We start from the raw sequence: 14,802 nt of genomic DNA, 5'->3' as shown, positions 1-14,802 counted from the left end.
CATATACTTAATTTTAGTTTTTTTCAATGTTATCATAGTTAGCAGAATCTGTAGCCTAAAGTAACAATTAATCCTCTGAAGAGCCTCTGCTGCAGATCTCACACATATCATAACAATTGATATATTTCATAACCTTCTGGAAAAAGCGCTGTGAACTATGATATCATACCTCATCTGAAGCAAATCTTTAATCCATGCTTAACAGTTTGATAACACTTGTATTAATATAGAAATGCACCCTAAGCCTAATGGTTGACATAGGAAAGGTGTAGAGTTAGCAAAATGTTAATTGTAATAATAAGTCTCTTTTCACAGTATCAGCTAGTTGCTCATCAATCTGCCTAATGATTACACTTCTCAATTGTACTAGATTTGTTTCTGCTTCTTCCATATAGAACTATGTAAAAGCTTCAGGAGTACAGATGAAGGAACTACAGCTGTCAACTTATGTAAGAGTTCAAGAGCAGGCAAAGTTTCATTCTAGTTTCTTTCTCTCACCCTGCATTCACACACTTGAAAAAAACAGAAATTAGCTCAGAGATTGCTGGAACTCCAGTTCCTTGAACTTCCAGTTCAATACTCAAATTAGTACATATTTCCTGGAATTATGATCAAAGGGTAAAGACTTATCACACTTTTCCACATATGGGCCAAAGGGTGACACCATGCTTCTAAATACACATCAATTTCTTCTGAGTATGTTCACACTTTCAGCTTTAATAAAGGACAATAGCACTCCAGAAATTCTAACTATTCTTTAACATTCCTTTCCTGATGAAAAAAATCTGGACTATGTGTGCTCTCGCTTCTCTATCTTCCATTTTGCCAAAGGCTGCTGTCAAAATCCTTGTTATCTTTGATACTGCAAGATCCAACTACTCCAAATTTACATTTTCTTTGTGAATATATAACAAAAGAGAATAGAAAATGTATTTTGGCATTTCATACATCATTTTCATGCCAAAATGTACAATTTAATAACATTCATTTAGGTTTTAAATGTATCAGGACTTGGGAGGAAATTTGAACTATCACAACTTATCATAAGCTTGGTTTTGGCTGTGTGCTGAAACTGGAGCTGAATGCTGTTGAATATAGAGGTAGAGTTGGTCTGTGCTTCTCCTTGAGCATTTGAAACCAGTACTGAAAGTGAACATGTATAATTAGAATAAAAGAAGGTCCTTATTTTTTGTCCAAAGCTACTTTATCCTGCTTGGACAAAAGGAAAATTAAAAAAAAAAAAATCATCTTTACAGCACATGTATGTATATTTTGATGCTGACAGAATGGGCATTTCTCTATATACCTCTAAGGGTGGACCCTGTTTCTGACCCTTGAACTTATATCTCATTTGTTATAAATTCAGAGAAAGAAATAATGATTCTCTCAAGATGACTCAGTGTAACAGTAACCGCAAGGAACTGCTTAGTGGTACTAGAAATCTCTCAGTCCCACAGTTCAGATGTGATACTTGCTACAGAAACTGTTGCATATATATGATTTTGTATGGTACAGAACAGTCAGTGATAATCTTTCTCCCAGATGAGGAGACATAGCACAGAGAATGCTTTCCAACAGAATCACTTTTCAACAACAGGATCACGTCAAATCATAACCTATTCAGGAGGTCCAGATGCCATGTGGAGAAATAAGTATCCAGTCTAAAGCTGCAGCCAAATAAAGCCATTAGCAGTATAAAGGGATCAGCAATATGAGACTTTTTATACATATAAGATCAGCAGAAATAAAGTTCCATATAAAACAATGAATCCTTTCTTACAAAGAATTGAAGGGCATGATTTCACAATACATACAGTTACTGTCCGTGAAAATAAAAAACCTGTCACTGTCATTGATCATATTTTACTGTATTGTGTGACATTAATTGATTTAGAGTGTATCATTATATTAGAGAAATGCAGACACATACTAATACCTATGGAAGTGTATACGGACTCCTTGACTTCCACTAATGTGGCCAAATAAAACAAAAACCACATCCAGTTAAAAAAAAAGGTCCTGGTACAAAAATCACTCAAGGAGTTACCACGTAATCAGATTGTCTGGAGATTTGGTCTAGAAAAATGCACTGAATTAAAAATTAGTGCACGTTTCTGAGCTGGCCCCTTCTGTCAGAACAGCTCATACGATTCAGAATTGATAGAATAATTTTGTGTTTCTCTGCACAGCAGTTATCTCTCTGAGAGAATATGCTTCAGAAAGCAGATTTAGGAATTGGTCAGCAATCTGATATTCCTCTGTCTAATCAATACAAAAATGTCTGGTTATAAGTGAAGTATTTCAATCTCATACACCTCTGCTTCTACCTTAATTTAATGCATTAAGAAACAATTACTCAAGTGAATTTTTTTTTTTTTTTTTAATTCTCCAGGATTACATATGACAATCTTGTCCCTGTTCAGTAGAGAATTATTGACATATCTGTATTTGGCAAATGCCTGCTAATTGGATTCATTAAAACACAGCATGTGAATCAGAAACATCTTCTGTGGAGCTTTGGATTAGTAACTGAATAACTCGTTCATTCCCACATGTTTAAACAATTTTGGAAATTCAGAATCATGGGTTTTGGGTTTTTGTTTTGAATTTTATAAACAAAACTCTTACCCCAGAACATGAAAACTGAAAAACATAAGGCATAATTGTAAAGTTCATATGTGAAAGAAATCTTCATTATACACTGACAATTTTTGTTTGGTTTGATTTCTTTTCTTATACTTCAACATATGCGGTGAGTCAGACCTTAATTTCAGGTCCACATGTGTAAATCAGAAGGACTTTCAGTTATGGCTCGTGAATTACTCAAGATCTGTAGTAGTTGCATAGAATCATAGACTCATAGAATTATAGAATACTTAGGGTTGGAAATGACCTTAAGATCATCTAGTTCCAACCCCCCTGCCATGGGCAGGGACACCTCACACTAAACCATATCACCCAAGGCTCACACTGCCAGGGTTGGAGCATTCACAACCTCCCTGGGCAACCTATTCCAGTGCCTCAACACCCTAACAGGAAAGAACTTTTTCTTATATCTAATCTAAACTTCCCCTGTTTAAGTTTTAACCCATTACCCCTTGTGCTGTCAATACATTCCCTAAAGAAGAGTCCCTCCTCAGCATCCCTATAGGCCCCCTTCAGATACTGGAAGGCTGCTATGAGGTCTCCACGCAGCCTTCTCTTCTCCAGGCTGAACAGCCCCAACTTCCTCAGCCTGTCTTCATACAGGAGGTGCTCCAGTCCCCTGATCATCCTCGTGGCCCTTCTCTGGACTTGTTCCAAGAGTTCCATGTCCTTTTTACGCTGAGGACACCAGAACTGCACACAATACTCCAAGTGAGGTCTCACAAGAGCAAAGGGGCAAGATCACCTCCTTCGACCTGCTGGTCACGCTCCTTTTGATGCAGCCCAGGATACGCTTGGCTTTCTGGGCCGCAAGCGCACACTGAAGCCGGCTCATGTTAAGTTCCTCATTGACCAACACCCTCAAGTCCTTCTCCGCAGGGCTGCTCTGAATCACTTCTCTGCCCAACCTGTAGCTGTGCCTGGGATTGCTCTGACCCAGGTGTAGGACCTTGCACTTGGCATGGGTAAACTTCATGAGGTTGGCATCAGCCCACCTCACAAGCGTGTCAAGGTCCCTCTGGATGGCATTCCTTCCCTCCAGTGTATCAACCAAACCACACAGCTTGGTGTCATCAGCAAACTTGCTGAGGGCGCACTCAATCCCACTGTCCATGTCAGTGACAAAGATGTTAAACAAGACCGGTCCCAACACCGATCCCTGAGGGACACCACTCATTACTGGTCTCCAGCTGGACATTGAGCCATTGACCACAACTCTTTGTGTGCAACCATCCAGCCAGTTCTTTATCCACTGAGGGGTCCATCCATCAAATTGATGTCTCTCCAATTTAGAGACAAGGATGTCGTGTGGGACAGTGTTGAAGGCTTTGCACAAGTCCAGGTAGATGACATCAACTGCTCTACCCCTGTCCATCAGTTCTGTAGCCCCATCATAGAAGGCCACCAGATTGGTCAGGCAGGGTTTCCCCTTAGTGAAGCCATGCTGGCCATCACCAAGCACCTTGTTGCTTTTCATGTGCCTTAGCATGCCTTCCAGGAGAATCTGCTCCAAGATTTTGCCAGGCACAGAGGTGACACTGACTGGTCTGTAATTCCCCGGGTCATCCATTTTCCCCTTCTTGAAAATGGGGGTTATATTTCCATTTTTCCAGTCATCGGGAACTTCACCTGACTGCCATGATTTTTCAAATATGATGGCCAGCGGCTTCGCAACTTCATTCACCAGCTCCTTCAGGACCCGTGGATGGATCTCATCAGGACCCATGGACTTGTGCACGTTCAGAATTTTAAGATGGTCCCGAACCAGATCCTCTCCTACAGTGGGCGCCAGGTCTTCATTCTCACAGTCCCTGCATCTGCCTTTCAAGACTTGGGTGGTTTGGTCAGAGCCTTTGCCAGTGAAGACCGAGGCAAAGAAGTCATTCAGAACCCCAGCCTTCTCCAAATCCTGCGTAGCCTGTTCTCCCGAGAGCTTCCTGAGGGGGCCTACATTGTCCCTAGTCTGTTTTTTATTTGCTAAGTACCTGTAGAATCCCTTCCTGTTGTGCTTAACATCCCTAGCCAAGTTTAATTCTAACTGGGCCTTAGCTTTCCTAACCTGGTCCCTAGCTTCCCAGACAACATCCCTGTACTTTTCCCAGGCCGCCGGTCCTTGCTTCCACCTTTTATAAGCCTCTTTTTTCCCTCAAAGTTTCCTGTGCAGCTCCTTATCCATCCAAGGAGGTCTCCTGGCCCTCCTGCTGCACTTCCTTCTAGATGGAATGCAACCCTCCTGAGCTTGTAGCAGGTGATCCTTGAATATCAACCAACAGTCTTGGGCCCCCCTGCCCTCTAGGGTTGTATCCCATGGAACCTAAGCAGGTTCCTGAAGAGGCCAAAGTCTGCTCTTTTGAAGTCCAGGCCAGGGAGCTTGCTGCACACTCTTCTCACTGTCCTGAGGATCTCAAATTCGACCATCTCGTGATCACTGCATCCAAGGCTGCCCTGGAGAGTCACATTTCCAACGAGCCCTTCCCTGTTGGTGAGCACGAGGTCAAGCATGGCACCTCTCCTTGTCGGCTCCTCTATTACTTGCAGAAGGAAGTTGTCTTCCACATAATGGAGGAACCTCCTGGATTGCTTGTGCCGGGCCGTACCGTCCTTCCAACAGATGTCAGGGTGGTTGAAGTCACCCATGAGAACAAGGGCCTGTGAGCATGAGGCTTTTCCTATCTGTCTGTAGAGTGCTTCATCCACAGTTTCCTCTTGATCAGGCGGTCTGTAACAGATCCCCACAGTAATGTCTCCCATAGCTATGTTCCCTTTAACCCTGACCCACAAACTCTCCGTGGACTGCTCACCTGTCCCCAGACAGAGTTCCATACTCTCCAGCCTATCCCTAACATAAATAACGACTCCCACTCCCCACCTTCAGGGCCTGTCTTTTCCAAACAGCCTATAACCTTCCCTTCCAACATTCCAGTCATAGGAGCCATACCACCATGTTTCTGTGATGCCTATTATATCATACCCCCGTAGACGTGCACACATCTCTAATTCCTCTTGTTTGTTCCCCATGCTGCAGGTATATGTGTAGAGGCATCTGAGCCAAGCTCCAAATGAAGCTGATTCATTGGCTGGAGCAGCTGTGATATTTCTACATTGCTCCAGGCATTTATTATAGGTGCTGGCAACTGACTGGGTGTGTTGGGATGGAATGATGCCCCCCTCCCCCAACGCTTCTAGTTTAAAGCCTCCTTGACAAGTCTGGCAAGCCTACCAAAACTAAGCAGCTCCACCAGCCCCAGTAGACCTGGCCGACAAACTTGGGTCCAGTGTTCAAGACACCCAAAGCCCTGACTATGACACCACCCTTTGAACCATTTATTAACCTGGCCAATCATCCTAGCTTTCTTAAGGTCCTCTCCTGTATCCTGGAGAATTGATGAAAAGACAACCTGAGCTCCAGAGCCCCTAACCACCTCTCCCAGGGCTCTGTAGTCCTTTTTTATGCTCCCCAGGCTAATACTATCTATATCCCTAGCACCCACGTGGATCACTAGAAGTGGGTAATAGTCCGTGGGACTTACTAGAGCAGGCAGCCTCTCTGCCACATCCCTGATCCGTGCCCCAGGCAGGCAGCACACCTCCCTTGAGACTGGGTCAGGCCAACAGACAAGTGCTTCTGTCCCTTTCAAAGTAGAGTCCCCTACTACTACGACCCGCCACTTTTTCCTCGCAGCACCAGTAGAGATCTTCTTTACCAGTGCATCAGCCGGCTGTTTCTGGTGAGAGTGCTTTTCCTCATTAGCCCCCTGCAGAGATCAATGACTTGTTCAGAAATGGTAACTTGTACCAGGCTGGGACAATTACAATTAAAGGGACAATTACAGTTTTCATGCACATATATTATCTATGATGACAGGAACCTGAAATTTCAGGAAAGCCTTTATATTTCTGACATACATCTAACTTTCATTACTATTTCAGTTTATGTTCAGTGGTGAACTTTGGAGTGAAATGATCACATTTTTGACCAGCAGAGTGAGACTAACGGTATGCACAAAATGTTTAAGCAGAAACGTAAGTATGTGCTTGAATATGTGCAAAATACAAACTCCATTTGCCAGAAGCAGGGATCTGGAGACAGCATCTAAATTCAGACCAGCACATGTAGGCCAGCAAGGGTGGTCTTAACCTCAAGGTAACAAATGAGCATTTAAAAAAAAAAAAAAAAAGCATCTTCTGCCAACTCTTCTTCTTAAGCAAGAGCCATCTTAAAAATGCATAGCCTCCTACAAACACACACATGCACAAACATGCTGACGCGACTATATATGCTCAAGCAGATATATAAGGGTAACCCAATGTTGTTTAGATATGATAGAATGGTTCTTTTTAAATTGGGCTTTACATGCAGCATAAAAAAGCATTTCAATGAAGGAGGAATGTTTTTATACTCAGTTTCTCCAGGGCTGACTTTCATATCATAGCATAGTAAGTGATTTTGCTTGCATCTTCTGCTAGTGAAAGAGGGTGTCTAACAGTGTAGGCATTTGTGATCAGCCGGTTATCTAATATGTATTTCCAACAACAAGAAAAGGTCAAATAGCAAGCCAGCAGCATGCTTCCAGAAAGGTGAGAGCTCTGTTCTTGCTGTTTGCAGAAGGCAATGTGAATAAGCACTATTCCTACACACAAGATAATCAAGGTTGTACAAATAACTGTAATTTTTGTCTTACCAGTATCTGTTTATGAAAATAGTTCTGTAAGCTTATTAGTAGCCATTTCTATGATAAATTAAACTTTGCCTGAATGAGCTTTGGGGTATCAAAGTTATTTCTATAGTTGCAATTTGACAGTAGGCAATTTGTTATGATTTTCATTGCAACAGGCAGATCATACTTTTCCTAGGTCTGAGCTCTGCCTCATATTTGCATTTCACTCTATAGTCCTTCTAAATTAAATTATTTTACTCTATCAGACATAAAATTTCACAATAAAATCTTGAATACTTGTCACCTGAGGCTCAGCTCACGTTGAAATCATCCATGGACCTTAAGAAAATTAAAAGGAAGTGTTTTCCTCAATGTTAAATGAAAACTTCCTTCTAATAGAAACTTATAGAACGTAAAAGGCAGATAGAGTCATGAATGGAATTCCAACTATTTTCGTTATCATTTCTCTGCTGCTAAATTCACAATAACACAAGTGAATTAGAGCTGTATGAAAACACACTCTTGTTTCTAAGAATGGCATTTTGAAGTCACACCTGACTACACCTTTTTCATTTTTGGCTCATTTATATCTTGTCTTTCAGTCTTCCTATCATCACCCCTAGCTGTAAGCCGAATTCATCTTGTTCTTGCTTTGCTAGTTTTTAAGCATGGATTGTGCAGCAGTGAGAGAACTTCAGTGCTTCAAACATTATCTTGCATAACACTGCCTAACCTTTCCAGTAGTAGAATCATCTAAAGTAGATTTAAGTACAAAAATGAAAATCAAGAGTCATTATGACATTAGGCATTACTTGGCTTCTATTTAGTGTTCACTTGTACGATCTAAATGGAATATGATCCTTACAAACTTGTTCATTAATGTTCACGCACAGAAAAAAGTAATTATGCACTTTAAGTCCAAGATAATTCACTGCCAAAACATTTTTCACATAAAATCTTTTTAAATATACACATTAAATACTACTAATAACTATTCCTTCTCTTCTACTTCTGAAAAATTCCACATCCTCAGAAATGAATTGAAGGCCATTGAGTAAGAACCTTACATAACTAACTCTTAAATGAAAATTTGAAATCAATACATTTTAAACAAAATGTGTATTGATTTTGCCATTTTCCTTTTCAAAAATAAACTGACTCAGTAAATTACATGAAACTGTAGAGTCTTGACACAGTACTTAAGATTCACAGATCTAGTTCCTTCTATATCTGGTTGATTTTACTGCTGTGACTAGCCCCCATTTGGCAAGATTAGTTCTGGTGGCAAAATCATATACATCAAAAGCCTTTTGAAAATCTACTTTTATGTTCATTGTTCATAAGCTATTTTTGATGAAAATCTGTAACAGTTATGGCAGCTGCCCCATCACCCTCCCTAACAACCTGACTCAAAGTCAGGTGAAATGAAATATCCAGTCACTTCAATGGACTTTGGCTACAGAGTAATTGCTACTGAAAAATTAAGGTAAAACCAGTAATTTTTAAAATACCTCTAAGGATGTTTTCAATACTCTGAATAATCTTTATAAACATCAAACTTTAACACTGTAATAAATACAGATGCTATGTGTCTGCTTTCTAGAATAAAGCTTTCCTTAATGATCTCTTATGGCAGGACCTTGTCTTGCAAGCTTTCCATTTGTAGCCCTCCCTTTGACTTCAGTAAGGTCTCTGGAGAAAGAAATAGCATAATCACACCCTTAATCATATTTATTAAAATCCTCATGATATACAACCCAATTAAGGAATACCTCTCCATTCCACAAGAGCTTTTTACATTCTCCATAAAACATCTTCTTCTTCGCCACACAAAACTATGTGTGTTGCTGTCAGTATGAGCTACTAGCCTTAGCAATAAAAATGGGTAATTAAATCTACAAGCTATTGCTGTTTTAATAATGAAAAGATAATGCTAATCAGCTGAAGAACTTTCAAGCATTTTTCAATCATGTTAGAGCCACACTGGGAAAACCCCAGCAATATCATGATATGCTGTTTTTTAAAGGAGGATCTTCCTTATCTCATTTGCTAATACAGTACTTCCCTCAAGTGGTAAATGTATTTCTGTGTGTTTGGAAGCTTCCTGTATGATATCAAACAGTAAAGCTGAGTAGTGCACCCTTGCTGCAAAGGCCAATCACACAGTAGGCTGTATTAGCAAAAGAATAACCGGCAGGTCAAGGAAGATAATTCCCTAACTCTATTTAGCAAATTTGAGACTGCATCTGAAGACCTACATCTTGTTTTAGACTCCTCACAAAAGAAACACTGGGACGAGTTAAGCCCTTAAAAGAGTTATGGGGTTATAACTCTTTCTTACATAGCATGAAAGTCTGAAAGAAATTGACAGAAAGTAAAGAAATTATGCCCACCTAGACAAGTAAGCAAAAAAATGGCAGCTTTTCCAGGTGAACAACAGCAACAATCCAATAAGTAAAGTAAGTTAAGAAAATAAAAATAAAAAAACCTCTAACCTGAGTCATTTTTTATGACAATTAGCTACTGGACAGGCAGTAAGTAGTTGCTACAGTTCTTTTCCCATGTAATCTTTTCTTTCTCCAGAATCTTGTTTAGATAATACTGTCATGTTGTGACAAAGAAACCATTGTGCAATGGATGCCTGGAATGGCATTATTGCTTTTTTTTTTTTTTCTGCATTTAGACAGCATCCTTTCCTTTTTTCGAAGCATAGACTACATGTTTCCTGATTCTGTCTACATTTTTGAAGGAGAGCACAGTAGCTGGGAGACAGGATGAATATACTTGACACTACCCCATTAAAAAAAATAAAAATAAAAATATATATTTATAAATCCCTCTCTCAGGAAACATCACTAAGGCAAATCCACACAGAAATGTGGATTTTAAATGTGAAGTATTCTCCCTGCAAACATAGTCAAGAAAGAAGGTCAAGACTGAAGAGCATAATTACAGAAATATTCTTTTTAAATCTGTATTCTCTTTAGCTGAGTTATCTACAGCAGCATATTCTTAGAAGATCCAAGAAAAGATGCATAATCACAGGCAAAAGAAGAGCAGAGAGCAAGAAGTGTTATGTCTCATTTCTAGGTATTTTGATACTATTGTTGCGGTAGATAGCAGTGCATCTAGATAGCATGATGCTTCCTGAATTCCTAATTCCCGTCTGGGACGCAACACCTATCACAAGCTTGACAAGACAAGGGAACATTTTAAACTCCATGTGTTTCCCAGCAGTACCTTGCTATTCGTTCATATCTGTCTCCTGTTTGATAGATAATCCATTTTATCACTCTGCCTCACCAGAATGACTTACATGGTCTCAACTGGTTTAGTCATAGCTGCATTCTCTTTGTTAACTCAATTTTCAACTGATAACTATATTCATGTTGAAACTAACAGAACATTTAGCCTGGGGCAGTATTTCTAAAAACAATTACTCACTTTGAGCACTTGCAATTTCTGCCTATCAAACACTTAATGCAAGAGGTAAAAACAACAACAAAAAAATCTAGCATAGCTAGTAATGCAGGGTTGCATCTCACATTAGACCCCTAGATTTCTACAGTCTCGGGTAGAGTGTTAATACTTGCTGCTTGCTCCCTAGATTATGTATAGTCAAAGAATAGCTCTTCAGACAATGTTCCCTAAATTATCTCTTAAAGGAAATAATTTCATCTTCCCTTTATGAGACATCTAAGGCAGAGAGATAGTATAGCCTTCCTCCCTCCTTTTGTTTCTATAGGGATCAGCACTCAGTGCCACAGTTTATCTGTATGTTCTCAGCGGATGTAACAGAACTCTGATATATGTCATGAAGGGATACATTAAGGCTTTTATGTAAGCTTTGAACATCACACCTACCTATGGGCGCAGGAGAGCTGACATTTCATCTCTGGAAGTATCCCAACCACCTTTTCCCAATGGCTCTAGATGCTGGCTATGATATGGGTACGTCTCCATTTTATGGGACCATCCATAATCACCAGCCAGAAAAAAAAAGGCCAAGCCACCCTAAAAATGGTCCTGCTCCAGATGTTGCCTCTCGAGTTCAAATTTTTGAGAAAACCTCACTGTTTCAGTTGTTGCAAAAGAAAAATTTAGAGATGCTTTTTGAAAAGGTACAGCTGGCCAGATGTTCAAAAGTGCTCAACTCCCAACAGCTTTTACTATTCTCAGCGGGAGCTATCAGCTATTAAGCCCTTTTGAAAACATAGACATACATAAAATTAAAACTAATTGAATTCAATTTATCCTCTGGCCTGCATTCCCAACAGCTGGGATTAGAGTGTTACACCTCAAGTTTGTGGACCATGAGCAGCATCTCTCCCTGAGAACCGCTCAAATGTAGACCCTCTGAGACTAGGAGGAATGTGCCATCATCTCTTAGCAGCCACCTCTGCTGAATACCTGGGTTCCACCAGCATCAGCACAGTGCATCTGGTAGTGAGTGACTCATAGTTTCTTTTCTTTATAAAACTGCAGCCAACGCACTTGGCTGGCTTGGCAGTGAAATGCTTTGGCATGCTGTATGGACTCCAATTATTTTTCAGTTGAAATAGAGCATAACCCTTAGTGAGTTTTACTGCATGCTGCTAAATTATTGCACTGAGACACTCCTAAGGGCTGTTTCACATTTAGCTTGAGTGCATGTAGAAGAGTACCATGTCTGTATAAAGCTCCAGGAGCAAACAGAGAAACCTGGAGAGACTTGCTTGCTGTAAATATGGGACACTTCAGGTTTTCAGGGTAGGCTTGCCAGGGTTTCTTGTTTAGGTTTCATCTGGCTGTCTGGGTTTTACTTTGCTTCCCTGAAATTTCTACCTCCTATACTTTCACCAGAAGCTATCCAGGGGTTTAAAGCAGTCTCCTCAACTCAGTATGGTCATTTTCCCTACCAAACACTTCTGAAGGCAGCTGGATGAACCATTTCCCATTCAAAATGATCTTGCCATTAGGTATCATATGAAAGATGATAGCTCTCCTTGCCAAAAGCCAGCAGTTTCTTACAATCCTGATGGTGCTCTTGAACAGTTAAGAAGCATGAAAGCTGTGTTAATGCTCAGTACCCTTTTGGTTGTATCTTTATGTGAATACCAGTTAGAATAGTTGTGTACCACTAACAATTCAACCACCAAAGACCTTTCTGCCTTATCCTTCTAGGATGTCACAACTGCTGCTTCCAAACCCTACAATATTTAGACAAATAGAATGACTTATCACATCAGTCCAGCTAACATTGTAGGCAATGCAGCCGCACATATAATTGAAATTCATTTAAACACCACACCCCATTAACTTTGCTTCCGGCAATGATTGCCCCAAAACTCAGTCATAACTGACTCAAGAGTGAGGCAGCAGGATATTCAGAATTACTTCAAAGCAAGGATCTAAGTTATGCTTCTAAACTTGTCAGAAAACCTTAAAACACTTCATTCATAATTACACAATTGAGCCCTTAATGAAAGGTAATACTACACTGAAAATCTAACCTTCTGTGAGACACAGATTTTGAAAACAATATTTCAATGTACTGTTTATTTGGCCACTAGAAAGAGACAATGTGAATTATGCATTTGTTTAAAACAGTGTGACTGAGCAGGTACAATCAGTGCTGTTAAAATTCACCAGGGAATTAAAAGTTCAGCTCTAGCAATTCAAGCCTACAGAAACTATACCAAGACTCCTATTTCTACTCACTGGCCACACTAGGATCTAGCAGAGTAGAAGGAACCAACATGTTACTTAATATTTGGCAATGTCTTAAGAACAAAAAACTTTGGTCAAACATTTTAAATACTATTGAAATATTTGGAACTGCAAATAGCTGCATTGGAATTGCAATGGTAGCTTCATTTTTCATCAGCAGACAAGCTAGAACTGCATTTTTTTAGAGTCTCATTTCTGCTTTCTAGTTTGCAGCTATTATAAATTTTATGAAACAAAAAAAAGTTGTCTTTCACACTGTTAAAGGACACATGGTAAACACAATCCGGTACCAGCCTATGTTGCAGCAACGGTAAAGAAAGAGTTAAGGTGAATTTATGCTTTATAAGAATTAGGAAGTAGAAGATTCAGCAAATGTATTATTAAGATAGAGATTGTTCCATATAAGCAACTTCTATGCATCTGTACAATCAATTACATCAAAAAGTACATTAAAGTTGAAAATATGGATATTCAAAAATCATGAATTCCAAAAAATCTATTCAGAGAATTCTGGCTGGAATAGCACCTTTAAGTCCCTTTATGGATTCAGAGGAGGGGAAATTTGTGAAGTTCATACAGACAAATTTAGAATGACACCTTTCCCACTACACAGCCTGATAGTTTATCTTATTTCACCTGGATGGATCAAGAGGTATACACCTAAACACATGGAAAGATGAAGCACAGAAAGAAAAAGAAACTGTGCCATACACTTAGAAAGACTCAGCTGCAGGTTTGTATGGAAAAGCAGATTGGAGGGGGAGAGGGAGTGGTGGTGGGAAGGGAGGAAGAAATATTAGGATCAGAAGGGACAACTCTGATGAAGGGGAAAAAAGTCCTATGGTACACCCACTGAAATGTAATCCATGAAAAATCAATAACATAAATTAACTAGAAAAGACCACAAGGACATGGCCTGAGTTCTAATCCCATCTTTTTCACAGGTAGTCCTGTAAACTTGAAAAACAATGAGATCATTTCCTTTAGCCCTGAATTGTTAATGATATGCAATGAGCCCCTTGACGTCTACCAGGAACAAGAGTAGGAAGGCATAAAACATGTAGGACACCCCTTCTTCAGGTACCCACAGAGAGATGCTCTTCTGTCTCCTTGGACTCAGGAACACCTGCCCTCCTTACAGCACACTGTGCTCTAAGGTTAGTTCATTTAAAAAAATTAAAAATAGGTGTGATGGAAATCATCCCATGAAGGACAGCAGGTAAGAATAGGCATGAAGCACCAAAGAGCAGCAGCTCGAAGGCACTGTAGTTGCATTGCCAAATTAACCATTCTAAAACCAGACTTTTTTTTTCTTTGTAATAAAAATTCCAGTAATTATTTTTCCAGTCAGTTCCAGTGAAATATATTGATTTATAACCTATCAAATATGTGATATTCCCCTTGTGGCATAACACTATGTGGGTTTACTGAAGTACTTTTTATTTCACTTCCTTAGGGAATCAATTATATTGTTAAAAAAAGACACCAATTTAAATGGTTATTAATTTGCCATTAGGAAACCCATGCTACATTTTGACCAATTTCTCAAGTATTTCTAGTAAAGCTCAAATTACATTTTTTTCAAAATGTGCCTATTGCGGTGAAACCAATTTGTCTGCACTTGCTTGGATCATTTATTTCCTGCATTTCACAGAATTGCACAACAGCTGGGTTTGGAAGGGACCTCTGGAGATCAACTTAGTCCAATACCCTGCTTGGAGCAGTCAGCTACAACAGGTTTCTCAGGCTTTTGTCCAGTTCAGGGATGGAGACTCCACAAACTCGGGTC

At 39.8% G+C, this 14,802-nt stretch overlaps 1 protein-coding gene across 1 annotated transcript in view; it reads right to left on the bottom strand.

Annotated features, from left to right (window-relative positions):
* The window catches only part of ANO2 (anoctamin 2), a 177,238-nt gene that overhangs the window by 63,721 nt on the left and 98,715 nt on the right, over positions 1–14,802 (bottom strand). The gene's annotated exons all lie outside the window — the stretch shown is intronic.

This window comes from Pezoporus flaviventris, unplaced genomic scaffold (assembly GCF_033815535.1).
Source record: "Pezoporus flaviventris isolate CSIRO_AGI_PZ_B2104156 unplaced genomic scaffold, CSIRO_AGI_Pfla_v1 ptg000096l, whole genome shotgun sequence".
Taxonomy (NCBI): Eukaryota; Metazoa; Chordata; class Aves; order Psittaciformes; family Psittacidae; genus Pezoporus; species Pezoporus flaviventris.
Note: the sequence above shows the minus strand (reverse complement) of the source record. Positions and strands in the feature narration are given on the sequence as shown.